A 16,561-nucleotide genomic window follows, 5' to 3' on the forward strand; every position below is an offset into this window, starting at 1 on the left:
CCCAATCACCATCCTCAGCTGCAAAAGCTCAAATGAATGAGATAGGGTATAATGATCAGATAAGATATGAAAATCTGAACAGAAAATAAGCTAGTGGCACCATCTATTGATGAAACCAGAACTAAAACATAATTTCTTTAAAGGCCGAAGGCGAAGATGGATTGGAATTAGGATCGTTAACTAGAACAGAAAGATTTTTTTGAATGTGAAATGCCTCTAGAAAATCCAGTTCTCCAATGGAAGATGTTTTTTGAATAATTTATTGAAAGTGTGATTTTCGGACCAAAAATGTTGAGCAACAGAAGACTTCTGTGTTTCCTTTTTTCTAACATATGCCTCATGTTCCTTGACGCGAAATTTTAAGGCTCTCTTAGTTTGGCCAATGTAAATTAAACCACACTGGCAAGGAATCCTATAAATATCCCAGGAATTCATATCCAGAATGTCGTCCTTGAGCATGGAACTCGGAATTTTATTGATGGGAGAATAAACAACCCAAAAGTTAAATTTCTGCAAATTATGTGCAACTTTATAGCTAATTGATGGAAAGAAGGGAATGACAGCAGAATTTTATAATCTCCTAAAACAACAGTATGCCTTTTAGTGTGTTGAGATGAGAATTTTTTTAACTGCTCGATTAATAATGTCGGGCGAAAAGCCCTTGTCAATAGCTATTGCTTTTAAATAATTTACTTCTTCATCAAGGGATAGTTTGGAGGAGCAAACTTGAAGAGCGTCGAAAACATGGGAATAAAATAAAGCTAACTTTTAGAGTCATAAAGCATTAGTCAGATGACATGATTTAAAGTGTGGTGGAAGGCAAACAGATGAAGGTTTACGGTAAACCGTAGTACTGAAGTTGGATGTGCTACATGTGACCAGAATGTCAAGAAACGGAAGAGAATTGCGAGTCTCAAGTTCAAAAGTGAACTGAATAGCAGGATCAATAGAATTCATTGTTGAAAGAACTTTTTATAAATAATTTTTATTACTTTCAAACAGGGTAAACGTATCGTCTATGTAACGGAACCATACCGGGAAATTTAATTTTTGGGTCGTTTATTCTCCCATCGATAAAATTCCGAGTTCCATATTCAAGGACCACATTCCGGATATTTATAAGGTTCCTGGGGTATTTATAGGATTCCTTGCCAGTGTAAATTAATTTACATTTGCCAAACTAAGAGAGCTTCAAATTTCACGTCAAGAAACATGAGGCATATGTTAGAAAAAAGGAAACAGAAAGTCTTCTGTTGCCCAACATTGTTGGTCCGAAAATCACACTTTCAAATTTTCTGCTGCCAAAATTATTCAAAAAACATCTTCCATTGGAGAACTGGATTTTCTAGAGGCATTTCACATTCAAAAATATCTTTCTGTTCTAGTTAATGATACTAATTCCAATCCATCTTTGCCTTCGGCTTTAAAGAAATTATGTTTTAGTTCTGGTTTCATCAACAGAGTGCCACTAGCTTATTTTCTGTCCAGGCTTTCTTATCTTATCTGATCATTATATCCTATCTCGTTCATTTGCGCTTATATATATATATATATTCACTTTGTTACTCGGCTCGGTGAGCTCAGTTTTTTCTTATTCTTATTGGTGGTAAATAGTGCATTTTTTGCTTTAAAAGTGATTGAATTATGTTCTTATCTTCTGGTTACATTTTTTAAGCCTTTATTAAATCTGCATGCAGTAGTTGTAGAATTATCAACAATTTAAAATATCAAAAAACAATCCAACATTAAGAATCAGTGTAATTTTTTTAAAAAAAAGTAAGGTACTTAACAGCTGAAGGAGGTAGTTCAAAAGCTATTTAAAATTTTTAAACAATTTTTAAAAATTTACGCTGATTTTTAATGTTGGACTTTGTTTTTGATGGTTATTCAGCGAGATGATTAAACTCAATTTAAAATATGTTTAAGTGCGATTACGGCATTTTTTTTTAACCATAACAGCCATATTTGTTAACGTTTGAAACTTAGCAGAATAGTGAATTAAGTCAGTTTCTGTACCTTCAGCGTCTTTTTGCGGAGTGGGACTAAAAATAAACTTTCGGTTTTGTGCACCGAAAAATCTGTCTTCTTGTCTGGTGGCCAAATTGCTTTTATTGCTTAGAAACTTTAATTTTTAATTGTTTTTGGTATTTGGTGTTTTATGTTTTACTATATTTTTCAATTTTGAATGAAGATATTTTAGGTTTTATGTATCTTTGCCTTTCCATGAAGTGAGAACTGAATTAATTGAGTGAGAAACCTATCTCTAATGAAATTCGAGGAAATAAATGAAATGCAGCAAGAAATGCACATACTTTAATATTCCTTACAATTAAGTCGTGGTGTCTGCATCAGATTTTTTATCTGCAGTGAATGCATTAGATATGTTTGAAATGTCAAAATAACTGAAAATAGAGTAGCTTGTATTACTCCTTTATAAACTGCATAGAATATAAGGATTTGCTTACATTATGAGTTATATGTGAAACATTAAACAGAATTCTCGAATCTGTAGAACTCGTTTGTATGAACTGCCTCTTTCATGTTGCCTAGTTTCTCATAAAAGTATGCTACATATAAACCACATAAATATGCCTACAAAATTTTAAGAATTTTATGTTCGCAGTACCGATTTTTACGATATTGGGCACAGAATCCATTTTCCAAGAATTTAAAAAAATTTTTGTAAAGGTGACAAAAATTATGGCAATTACCAAACCTACATTTTAAGTGTTTTATATTTTGCATTTATTTGATGCTTCCTTCGTGGAATAAGGCTTTTAATTGTACATTGCTAAATTTGGTGATTTATCAACCTTTGATGATTTTAAGAACAATTTGTGTATACGGAATTTTAAATTGCTAATTTGTCTTTACATTTCATTTTGTCTGTTCTGAAACTTAAACAAGGTAGTAAATTTGATAAAATAAAGTTTTTAAACCACTTTTTGTGACGTTTATATATGCATTTTTTCTTGATTAGTTTAATAAGTTGATTAGTTAATCGTTCTGTCGGTCATTTTTATTATTTGTAACAGACAGTTTAAAGTCTTGCTATGTTAGTACACATATTAATATGTTTGTAATTTGAAGGTGTTCTCAAAGATAATTCGTTGGCCTTTATTTGGTACTGCTATTTCTTTCATTTCTCTTAGCTGTCATGTAATTTTCATAAAATAGTCCTCTTTCTATTTTAATGGGTGAAGTCAACAAGCAATAATAATTTCATTGCAGCTTTGATTTTAGATACTAGCAAGTTTGATATTCAGCAGTCTTGTGGTAAAGCATATTTAACATTACTAAAAAGTTACCTAGCAAAAGGCTTCTTCCCCAAATAAGTAGTTTTCAAGGATTTTATAATTACAATCAGCTATTTTGATTGAGAAATGTCTTTTTTGGGTTGGGGTGAGAAGCATTTATGGAGTATAAAATTAAATAATATGTAGGAGAATTCATTGTACTTTAGTTTTTTGATATGTGCTCATTTTGGTTGATGTTCATTATTCTTCAAAAGAGCATTATAGTTTTAGCTTATTTTAGAGCTATGAATTTGATATTTGATCTCATAGGTAGTATGTATGCATTAAAAAAAAGGCTAATTGCCCACATTTTTATGTTACCTATTTATTACAAGGAAAAGTATTGTTCATTCTTTGCTTCTTGCTTTCCACTTTTTCATTGTCACAAATAAAATTTTATGTATTATTTATTTTTAATTCATTTTTTCTTCTTGCTGATAATTACATAATTAGAGTTATTGTATTAAAGGTCAGTTCTAACACAAAAATTCTTTCCATGCAAATATTTTACTGAATGTATTTTTAATAAAATATTTGCATAGTTTTATGTCGGCATATCAGTACTTCCACAATGGATGGATTAGCAGTAATACTGACACTAATGCTATTATTTTATTAACAATGAATGATACTTTAAAAAACTACATTTTGGGGGTGGAGAAGATGGATTTAATAATGTCTTGCACCTTTATGTAAATTTTATGAAATTTCCATTGTATCAGTCTTTTAAAGTCTTTTGATTGTCATATAGTTCAGTATTACTTTAAAAGTGAGATCACATATTGCCATGAAAATGTTTACGAAGAGAAGGTTGCATCTGTGTGTAACTTACTAGTGGAGGTTTGGCAGCATTACCAATATTAAATATATCATGATGTAGAAATAATTCATGTAACTTATATTTCATTTCAGTCTTATCTACATATACATATGCTTTTCTTTTTTCTCTTATCATCATGTGTTATAATGAGAAATAAAAAGAAATGACTTTTCTTAAATAGCATGCTTTTTTTAAGCATTTTGTTTTGGTTTTATATTATTTTTTTAATGTTACTTTAGCATGCATGTGTGTTTTCTTTGTACTTTGTTATATTTTGCATGTGTATTATAAAATCGTAAGTAGTTCATTGTAATTCCTTTTATGACAGATCACTTAAAGATAAGGGGGCAGAGTTCCTAAAAATTACTGTTTCTAAATATTTTTAATCTTGTAAAGTACATTTTGCATATATTTTTTAAAATATACTTTCATTGGCAGTTTTCATAGATGGATTTCAATTAACTATTTTGTTTGAAATGCAGCTAGTTAGAAATCCATTCTCTCCATTTTCTGACTATGCTAAAGATGTATTTGATATAAATGCACTGTTTCCACTTATCAAAGACAAGTAAAATAAAGCTCTTTAATGTATTGTGATCTTTATCACAATAGGTCATATAACTTAGAAAATACTACGTTAACATAAAATCTGGAATGAAATTTGCATTGCATAAGCAATTATGCATTTTACAGCTTAACCCTTTACTGGCGGCACCCCCATTTTGTGCCCTGTAGCTATAAGACACACTGAGCATCTGTGATGTCTCCATAGGACAGAGGGTACTTGCTCTAACAGCAATAATACAATTTATTCCAATTAACTCAATTTTTTTTCAAATCTTTCAGAAAATGCATGTTCAATTATAGAATTAAATACATATAACTTTTGCAGCTGTAATCATATAGTATGTAAACAATGAAAGAGAAATTTTAATACAAACTTTCAGCGTTTGTTGAAATTCAATTAAAATATTTAATATAAAACAACAAACCTATGCAGGCACATCCACACATACATATATGTAATATAAAAAATATGTAAATCAGCTTTATAATTCAGTTTAGTAATAGTCTTATAAAGTCTGTGTTTTTTAAGAAGCATACATTAGACCAGTGCTGTCCAACTTATCATAGCCCGCGGGCCATATTTTCTTCACCAAACATTTTGGGGGGCCAAGAAGGTTGATAAATGAAAATTCAGTTTATGTTAATTTAAAAAAAAATATTTTATTAATACTAAAAAGAAAACTTAAAAATATTCATAATGTATTAATGAGAACATTGTGACCGTAATTGTTTAGCAACAATATCTTTTATGTCCACATCTATATTGTTGTGGCAAGTCTAATCTTCAAGAGTGGAATCTTTCAAACTGTTTCTATATTTTGACTTTATATATTTCATATCGGAGTATGCACGCTTACAGAGATATGTACTTTCGAACATTGATACAATTTGAAGTCAAAATCTCTTAATTTTGGATATTTCTCTTTATTTAAAAATTTGAATATTTCTATTCCAGCTACTCCGCGAGATGTAAAAAATGGGTCAGTCTGCAGGTCACATAATTCTATTTGATATTTAAGATCAACGGAGTTGATATCAGTATTAATTGGATCACAAAATAAATCAATAGACAGTTTAAGATCATCAAATTGAAAAAATCTTTCATTGAAATCTGTAATTAGCTTATCCAATTTTGGTAGAAATATTTTTAAATTCGCTTCTATATTACATTCCTTCATTTCTTCTTAGATCTCTTTGCAAGATTCAAAATGAAATAAATTATTTTGCTCCAAATTAAATCTTCACAATTTTAATTTGTTTCTAAATCCAGTAACATATGTATAAAGGCAACACACATATTGATCTTGTCCTTGCAAGGATTTATTCAAAATATTTAAATAATTTCTAGTGTTTGTTAGGAAAGCAAGTGAATAAATAGAATTTTTATCAACTGAATTTGCTGTTAAATTTTAATTGGCGGCAATTTTTGTGAGAAAAAGATGAACTTCTTTTCAAAGTGTAAAGAATCTCCTCAAGCACTTTCCAGCACTTAACCAACGAACGTTACTATGTAAAAGCAGATCTCCATACTCAATTTCCAATTCATCCAAAAATGTTTTAAATTTTCGGTGTGTAAGAGAATGATTTCCGCTGTGAATTAAATTAGTAATTTTACAAACCTCGTCCATTACGTCTTTTAGTTGTAGGGATAAACCACATAATGCCTCCTGATGGATAATACAGTGTAACATATGACATGACTTCTTTTTGCAAAAGTCCCGAGAGCCCAATATTTTTGCCTGTCATAGCTCTAGCACCGTCGGTTACAATAGCAGTGCACTTGTCAAATCTGCCATAGTGCTGTACTGAACATTTTAATTGTTTGTAAATATCTGTAACTTTTGTTGTTCCGTATAATGATTGTAATTGTAAAAGTTCTTCTGAATAATTAATTAACTTTTCATTTACAGTTCTTATAAAGATAAGCATTTGACTTGTATCGGAAATGTCTGTACTTTCATCCAATGGTACCGAAAAATAGCAGCAACTATTGATTAGGTTTTCTAATTTATTTGTGACATGCATGCTAATTTCGTTTACGCGTTGGCTTACAGTATGGTGAGAAAGTGATACTGTTTGAAATTTTCTTACCATTTTGTTGTCATTAAATGCTTGAGCCATTTTAATGGCACATTTTTTAATGAATTCTCCATCCAAAAATGGTTTCTTTGTCTTTACTATTTCTAAAACACTTCAAACGGTGCAGCTACAGATGCTTCTTGAAATTTTGGTTCTTGATTAAAATAAATCGTTTGATTATCCAGCTGCATTTTCATTTTTTTCACTAGTGGTATTTTCATTTCTCGCGTGTACGAATGATACTTTTTTCATGCATGGGAAGATAATGGTGCATCAAATTATATTCTTTACACACAACTATGATTTGTAAACATTACAAACACTGTGGTTTACCATTCTTGTTCAGAATAAATAAATAATCTATCTCCTAGCGATCTTGAAATTCTCAATTTTTGAGGTCTTTTTTTTTTTTTTTTTTTTTTTTTTATTAATAGCACTCATATTTAATAATTATTTTAATTAATAAATAAATATGAAATTAAGTTAATAATATTATAACACAGTTACCCCTCAACAAATCCTAGACAATACTGCACTCGCACGATTGCATTAATCAACCAAATAGCGCAGGATAATGTGCGCCAACCATAGATAAACAACCAACCACAAATATAATATGTGATGCCAACGTGGAGCCAACCATCATCAGAGGTTAAACGGATTGCTGCTGTATTCAGCCAGGTTAAGTGAAGTTATGCAAACTAAATAGTAGCTACTTTAAATTCAAATTAGTCAGAAGAAAGGATCCTTTAATTTGTTCTATTACTTTTAATCAAAACTGAAGTAATAATCTTTTTGTACATATTGACATCGTATAAAATATGAGCATTACAGATTATAATATCGAGGAGCCCAAAAAAAGTAATTTCTTGTGTCATTTGAAAGATTTTGTAGAAGATGAATAGTGAGTAGTGACTGCATCTCTAATATCCACTCATCCCATATTTTTGTTGCACAGCAGTATAAGTTTGGTTTCTTAATACTTCTGCCATTTTGTAATTTTGTTTGCTGACATTGAAGCCACTGACATTGCTGCCACTCAGAACTTCTTGTAATAAATAGCAGTGCACTTGGCATACTTACCTTTTGATGAATGTTGCTTTTGTTTTGACATCTTAAAGCAAATCATACAAACAAACAGAAAAAAACCCAAAAAATTTACCTTCATGCAGAAGAAAAAACATCCTACTGTACATACAAAAAGAAGAAACTGAACTAAATGCTGCACTAATGTGAGATAATCCTTCCTCAGAAAGCTACTCGAAAGAAACATAAACAAGAAAGCATGTGCATACCCAGTACTTTTGTTTACATTACTGAATCCCGTTATTTACCCAGAGTCAAATAAAACAGTCCAACGTCAAAATTCAGGCATCATATTTCCATTTATCTTGGACCCATGGACATAAGTTGCCATCTATTAGAATTAAAAATATTTACCTTTCATTCCCTGTGATTGTCACATATATGTTACAGCTACACACTAATCATCTGAGATGCAGACGTCACACTTGCCTTAGGTGAACTGAACACTGCCATGGTGTATATGACACACTCGTCCGGAAGTGGTTCAAGATTGAAGCTTTAAAATTATTTTGGTACTTATTATCCTGTCAGACGTGAAATTGTTTTCAAGCATGATTTAGTGACATCAAACACACTTATAACATCAGCACTTTCGTCTGATGTAACCCGATTGATTCTCGATAAGTCACATTAGTTTTTGTGAAAAAGGATATAAATTGGTTTCCCCATTTGTGACCAAAATTTATTTCGTTTGCAACTGATGGTAAAAATGAGCATCTATTTAAAAGGAGGAAAAACAGTTGAATATGGACAGCAAGATCTACGGTCACTTGCGGGAAGTTTGTACCTATAGCAAATTATTTCTAAAGAAAGCTTCCAATAAAATCGGAGAGCCTAACAAAATAATAGAAATCTTTGGAAGCCTTTTTTATGAAGTGCAAAAATGAAGCCATTCGAATATTTCCACAGCAGTGGTTATTTGGTGGATTATGCAAAGAGACTGAATGATTTTTTTTACAAGAGTTGCAAATAAAAAGTGCAGTTTAGAATTCTGCATGAATAGTTGGTGCAGCTTTGCCGGGATCTCCATCAATTTCATAGTTCGATGACAACTAACTTTTACAATTGATGGGATAATTGGTCCATACCATTTTTTTTCTTAACTTGTATGAACATAGAAATTTGAAATAACTGTTTTGTAGGCCTTTAGACCTGCAGCAGATATGAGGAAAACCTCATTCCTCATTATTAACCTCATTCCCTTTCGGTTGACCCGTGGGGAGGGACTATTAGGTGAAACTGGTATTATATTCTGAATGAATTTTGTTGGAATGACATTGGCTAGCTTGTGTTACACCTTTTTTAACGTCCTTAGATTGCAGAATCTTTTCCGAGTACGGGCTTAACATTCTGTAGATTAAGGAATACTTATTTATGATTACTTTGCATGTCTGATGTTTGGAATTTATTATATAGAAAAGGAGTATGTGGTGGCATTTAATTACAATCCTTTCTCACATAAGCTGCTGAATATATTACAGCATTCCTATTCATAAAATTAGGGAAATGAAGAATCGTCAGAGGAAATCAAAAATGTGTAAACTTCTTTTTAAAAAATTGAAAGGAAACTGGAATTTTTTTTTAAATAAGAAACATTAACAAATAAATACAAATCAATCCTTTCAGATAATAAAAAGTGTGTGTTACAGTAAAAAATTTTTCATCTTAAAACGAAAACCATTAGAAGTTATTGTAAGCTTCATTTTTCTTACTTTACTTTATCCACCTCATGATTAGTTTAATAGTATTAGTCCTTCATTTTCTCAACTTGAGCTTTCTGAACTTTATTTTTAGTTCAGAAAGCTCAAGTGCTACTACCCTTTTATTTTTAGTTCAGAAAGCTCAAGTGCTACTACCCTTTCTTTGGAAATGTTACATTAAATGTTTTTTTTTTTTTTTTTCAAAGTAAGAGGTAGTTAATCAGTTTTATTTTGAAATACCATAGCTTACAGCTTTGAAATAATAATAATAAAAAAAAGATGGGTTCTTGTGCAAAAACTGAGAGAGTTCCTGAGATTCTTTTGCACTGTGTTGTAAAGCCATTTCAAAAGATCTCCAGTTTGATTTAAAATCACTTGGTAATTAATTATCAGATTATTGATCTAATGTGAATCTGATGTAAATATATAAATACTTAATTAGATATTCTAAACTTTAGGTTCACATTTTTTTATATAATCAGAAGCTGTTTAATTAAGGTGTCTGATACAAAAAAGCAAGTCCGATACAAAAAGCAAATATATAAAGTTATACGGAAATTGATAATTAGTTTATTAAGCTTGATCAAAAGAACTGTTCCATTTAGTCATAGGAAATCTGAGAAACTTAAAGCTCAGTTATGGTGAGAATCCTGCAATATCTCTTCGTGCACAGGTGATTTCTTGAAAGAGCTCTGTATGCTCATTGGCAGATCATTTTGCATGGCTCTCGTGTGACAGTAGAAAGCATTGATATATGGGTATCCAAAATAAATGGAAGACCAGTGGAGATATTCATCATAGATTATGTTGTTGTTTACAGAGTGATTTCTGGTGGTGTTTGGTCTGGAGGGAATCAGGTACCTCCTATCATTCTATTAACAGCTTTCAGAAATGGAGAGAAAAGCCACATTTATTGAGATGGATCTGTATATATCAAGGATTTCCAACCTTTTTCTTATCGACCTCCTTACAATTTTCTCTGTTATATACCGCATGTAACATAATCATAATACAAATAAATTTAAAATTATCAAGCTAAGAATATGAATCTTTTTGGGGAAAAATTATTTATTAGATTTATATTTTATTATTTTTGTAGTATTTTTAATTTTATAGATATGAACAAGTTTCCAGAAAAAAAATTTGCAGACGTTAATTGCATAGAAGTTTTGATTTTAATTAATGTGATGGATGCACATGTTGTATTAATGCAGTTCTTTAATCACCTTACTCAAAAATATCAAACCTGTTTCTTTTATGCAGTAAATTATTGAATTGATTAAACCCTATGTCTGCTAGGTAAGATGAAGGAAACATCAATAATTTTGGTTATTTCAGGGTGGACAACAATTCTAAATATTGTTGTATCCATGAGTTTTAAAAAAGACTGGACTATATAGCTTTGTACTAATATGAAGATATCAATTTTATGTATGTTTTTTTAATTAATAGAATAATGACAATGCCAATCAATTGCTGGTGCGTACTGAGATATCGAACTTTTGATCCTCACTGATCCCCTTCATCGACCCACAGGGGATCAGTACCAACCCCATTAGAGGAATCCATGGTTATATATCTGTTTCAACTGTGATGGTTAGAGATGCTGTCATTTGTCATTATAATGCAGTAGATGAAAATTTTGTGTTAAAGCCTTATAATGCTTATTCAGGATGAGCTCAGCTAGTGGAACAAAACAGTAGACAGGGTTCATAGCGGTCCTTATAAGTGCTTATAAGTCCTTATATTTGAAAATAAAATATAAAGGCCCTTATAGGTGCTTACTTTTTCTTTAAAGACCTTAATTTTTTTGTTTTTAGTGCTTATTTTTTGCTTTTAGTTTTTTTTTTTTTTTTTTTTTTTTTTTTTAATGAACACGCTATTTTTTCCGGTACCAAAGCCGAAACTAAATAAACAACTTTTCTTCCTAATATGGAATGTTAGATGGTGAGTCATACTCCCGGAAATAGCTTTTCCCCCTTTCGCTGCATTACCATAAACCTTTGGTGTGCACGAAGAGTACAGACAGGTGCCCGTCGTTCTATTGGTCAAAGAATTGCGAAAGCAGTAGAAAATTATGCTACATTCGGCATTCTTTTCCTCCCACCCAAATACTACACACGTTTGAATTTCTATCAAGATCTTAAAAATTTGAATTCTCATTCTGCTTGGTATATTCGTGTTTATTTTGATCATTATGCTTATATTATGAGCGTGTGGTGGCCAAAATTGTGGACACTTTTGGAAATTTTTGTTTTTGAATTTTGTATGCTTATAGAAAATGTTACGTTTCGCAAAATGCAAACTTGCATTTTAAAGAGAATTTATTACTGAATTCAATACAAAACTCAATTATTTGCAATACAAAAAAGTTATATGTACTTTAATATAAACAAAAAACACAGTTATGAAGTGGTTTGTAATGTCTAGCTTTCCTGGCCAATTACTGTTCTTGTTCTGAGAACCAATCAAATGTTAGCAACTGCCAGTAGAAGCCGACATCGTGTTTACACTTGAAACAATTCATTATTTTGCTTTGTTCTGTAGGAGGAGGACCTGTTTCTTATACACTGCAATTACAAGTAGGAATTTTTGTAAAAAATTTTAATATTTAGTCAAGGAGCAATGACATCAAATAAAAGAGTAGATTGGACACCTAGAAAGAGATGTAATCTTATTGTGTTACGAGAAAGTAGTCTTTCCTATGCTGAAATTGCAAGACAGGTGGGTGGTTCAATGACTACATCTGGATTCCGAAAGTTTTGTTTACGATATCAGGAGACAAATTCAATAAAAAATAAAGAAGGAAAAGGACGAAAAAGGTGCACCACATCTATTGGATGACAGAAGAATAAAAAGACTATGTCTCCAAGATAGAAAAATGTCATCAGCGGCCATCAGAAGTGATCTGAATGATGGTGTTTCTGTTAGTTCAAGAACAATCAGGAGAAGATTAACAGATGTTGGACTGAGAGGTAGAATTCCACGAAAAAAGCCTTATCTTAATTTTTAGCAACGAAAAAAAAAAAAAGACTACAGTGGGCAAAGGAACACATTAGTTGGACAGATGATCAGTGGTCACAAGTTATATGGAGTGATGAAACTAAGATATCGTTATTCGGTAGTGATGGGCCAAAATATGTAAGACGTAGAATAGGAGAAGAGCTACATCCTGACTGCATTCAAGCAACTGTGAAAAACCCAGTTAGTGTTATGATTTGGTCATGCATGTCAGCAGATGGTATTGGTCGCCTTCATATCATCGATGGGACTCTGAATGCCAGAAAATACATTGACACTATTCTAGAACCAAAACTTCTACCTTCCATCAGAGATCTCTTTCCCAACAATGCTTTGTTTATTTTTCAGCAGGATTCTGCTCCTTGCCACACGGCCAAAATATCGAAAGTGTGGTTTCGCACAAAGAGCATTAAATTGTTGTCATGGCCAGGAAACAGTCCTGACCTCAATCCTATCGAAAATTTGTGGCACCGTTTGAAAACTCTTGTCCGAATGAGGTGCCCATCAAATAAAAGGGAACTAATTGAGGCTATAATTATTTCCTGGCATCATGTTATAACGAAAGAAGACCTTAAAACTCTTGTCAGCTCAATGAAACATTGATGTGAAGCTGTAATAAAAAATAAAGGGTACCCTACTAAGTACTGATAACTCACTGCAATCATCACTATCTAATGTATATCGATAACTATTATCGTTTAACTTTTATTGTATTGCAAATAATTGAATTTTGTGTTTTGTATTGAATTCAGTAATAAATTCTCTTTAAAATGATATATACAAGTTTGCATTTTGTGAAACATAACGTTTTCTATAAGCATGAAAATTTCAAAAACATAAAAATTTCCAAAAGTGTCCACAATTTTGGCTACCACTGTATGTATGAATGTTTATAATAACATAGTTGCAGTAACTGCTGAAGTATAGTAAACTTCCAAAAATGGTTGTGTTTTAACACAGATTAGCTTTCTAAGGAATAATATTCGGAATGGCTTAAATAAAGGGAAAGTAATTGAATAGTCAAAATAATTTCATTTTTTAGCCAATATTATACAGTAAGTAGATTGGGAGGTTCTCCCTTTTCTCCACAAAATCTCGAATATTGAAACTGTTACAGTTCGCTGCAAAACAAGCAACGGAGCTTTTTTTTTTTTTTGGTCACTTTCCAATCTGGATTGAATAGGAATAGGACTAAAAGTTCTGCAGTCTAGCAACCACCCAAGCGAACAATGATTCTATTCCGGAAATTTAACGCTGTTTGTTGAAAATTAGAATGGAAAACAACCCAGTTATCTAGTTCTTTATTCTCCCAATACCGGCAGTTGTTGATTCCGATTGCGTAATATCATGTAGGGAAGAATTACGGCGCACGTATTGCGCAATGTTTGCGATATTTTGCAGAGATAATTAATTTTGATCTTCAGTCCGAGATTTGTTTATGAACACTTAAAAGAGTTTTACTGTGCTTGCTAAGCAAAATATTTTTTAGTTCCGTTGGTTTGTTTTTATATGATGCACATATTGAAAAGTCAAAAGCATTTATTTAGACTTAAAAGAGTTTTACTGTGCTTGCTAAGCAGAATATTTTTTAGTTCCGTTGGTTTGTTTTTATATGATGCACATATTGAAAAGTCAAAAGCATTTATTTAGCGGAAAAATCTAAAGAGCGGCTACAGTCTACCCCCCCTCTCCGCTCCTTCAAGTTACGCTCGACTGTCCGAATATTCGCCAATTTCTAAGTATGCGGGCTAGTGAAGCTTTTACTGTTAAAGATGACTGCATGAAGCAAATTTCTGTCTTCTGATTTCAGAAATGTTCCTCTTTTTTACTTAAATTACTTTGCTTGCAATATCTGTTAAGAGAAAACTGATATACAATGAAAATGTTGAGAATTTAGATTTAAATTATTTAAATATCAATATGAGTGGAAAAATAAATTGTATTTATTATTAGGTTCCAAGCGAATACAATAAATATGCCTTATTATTATTTATTTTCTCTATTTTGAACTGAAATTTCATCATTAAATCTTGTAATATAGTTTAGTTCTTCATAGTGTTTTTTTCTCTCATTGTAAACTAGTTATGTAAATTGAACTATTATTTAAAATTAAACAAAAAAAAAGTAATTATTTTCCATGGTTGAGGTAATGCTTATTCTCTCATAATAAGTACTTCATTTCTCATATTTTAAATTACAAGTCTAATTTTTAAGGTTATGCAGTTGTGTATGATGTAATTAGACAGGTGCTTATTTTTTTTTTCTTAAAATGTGCTTGAAAAGTGCTTATAGGTGCTTATTTTTTTAACTAAAATGTGGCTATGAACCCTGGTAAAGAAGAGAGAACATGAGTTATTGACTAATTCAATATCCAGCTGATGAATTTATATTATTCACCTGAAGTTTGTGGTGTAGTGTCAAAGGCATTCTAACTGCTGTGTAAGGGTAGTTTCACTAATTGCTATAAGCACGTAGGTCACTTTGAAATTTTTCAGATACGCATGGACAAAAAGTGGTAGAAAGATAATGGTTAGATTAAAAAATATGAACTATTTTAGCCTGGCAGATGATTTTTTATTGGCCATTTATAAGAATTTTAGCATAGAATAATAATGGAGCTGACACGAGAACATCATTGCACTATGGTTTTCGATGATTTTAAGGTGGGATTAAATCGAGAAGAATTCATTTAACATCTGTAGTTAGCATTTGGAAAAAAAAAAAAAAAAAAAATCTTGTATTCAGATGGTTTACTGAATTTCACACATGTTGTAACTCTCTTAACGATGATCAACATGTAGGAAGGCCATTGTCAACAGTGATCTCGTATAATGTGTGTGTTGTATGGAAAATGTTAATGAAAGTTGCTGCACCTACCAAATGATACAGAAGGAACTTAATTTGTGATCCACTGCCATACATAAAATTATTCATGAAGAATTACATATGAAAATACTTGTTTGCAATTGAGTTTTCCATAACTTAACCGAGTACCAAAAAGAGGAGCATGTCAGAATCAGTAAAACCCTTAAATTATTTAAAGGTGATGGGCATCACATTGTTTCTAAAATTGTAGCTGGTAATGAGACTTGCATACTTTTTTTTTTTTTTTTTTTTTACTTAAATTAACAATTGTACAACATGTCAAAAGTGAAGTATGGGTCTTCGAAGATAAGACAATGTGTCATGTATGCCGCTTTCTTCAGAAATACAGGACTGGTCAAAGCCATCAAGATAGAAAACAACCATAGCTAATTGGCACACCACTAAGTGTCTTCCAGAAATTCTTTAAGAAGTGAACATTTGAAGGACTCCTGCTCCACTATGACAATGCACTTTCTCATTCAGCAAACTTGACATTTGAGTTTCGTGTACAAAAATACATCAAAAGTGATAGAACATCCATCCTATTCACCTTGATTGATCTAACTATGTGCGACTTGGGATGGATTATCACTATCAGAAGTGTGTTTGCTTTCAAATGGCTAGACTAAATTTTTATCATGAAAAATATTTTTTGGACTCATAAAATTTTATCAGGTATTTTTGGTGTGTCTGGGTGTCTGTATATCTTGATCTTAATTTATGTATGTAAATGCACTGGAACCAGTATATTAATAATAACAATATTTTTGTCTCTTGCCTTTGATGTTGACACAAATGTTGAATTATTTTTAATAATTATTATTTTTGCAGTTCATGATTTTAAATAAAATACAGTGAAATATGTTTAACGTGAAACATTTAAGATGGAATGTGTGTTAACACGAAATAACACAACGATCTTGACAAACTACTATGTTTTTTTTTTTTTTTTTTTTTTTTTTCTTTCTTCTCCCTTTTAACATGAAATGAAAATCTCTTAACACAAAAAGATTTCCCTTCTGAAAATGAACAAAATACGGAAAACACCAGCTGTGCAGGCAAGGTTTTAAAAGAGGTGTGAAATGAAAGAGAGACGGTTTCACATGTTCCGTAGAAAGGAGGCTAAC

The 16,561-nt window shown here is 31.3% G+C and overlaps 2 protein-coding genes across 5 annotated transcripts in view; both read left to right on the forward strand.

Moving 5' to 3' along the window:
- LOC146996120 (uncharacterized) overlaps window positions 1–16,561 on the forward strand; it is a 408,015-nt gene that overhangs the window by 120,279 nt on the left and 271,175 nt on the right. The window lies entirely within an intron of this gene.
- trc (Serine/threonine-protein kinase tricornered) overlaps window positions 1–16,561 on the forward strand; it is a 62,861-nt gene that overhangs the window by 33,226 nt on the left and 13,074 nt on the right. The window lies entirely within an intron of this gene.

Source organism: Stegodyphus dumicola, chromosome 7 (assembly GCF_044657685.1).
Source record: "Stegodyphus dumicola isolate Sdum_Otavi_A_Nest chromosome 7, ASM4465768v1".
In the NCBI taxonomy this organism is placed as follows: domain Eukaryota; kingdom Metazoa; phylum Arthropoda; class Arachnida; order Araneae; family Eresidae; genus Stegodyphus; species Stegodyphus dumicola.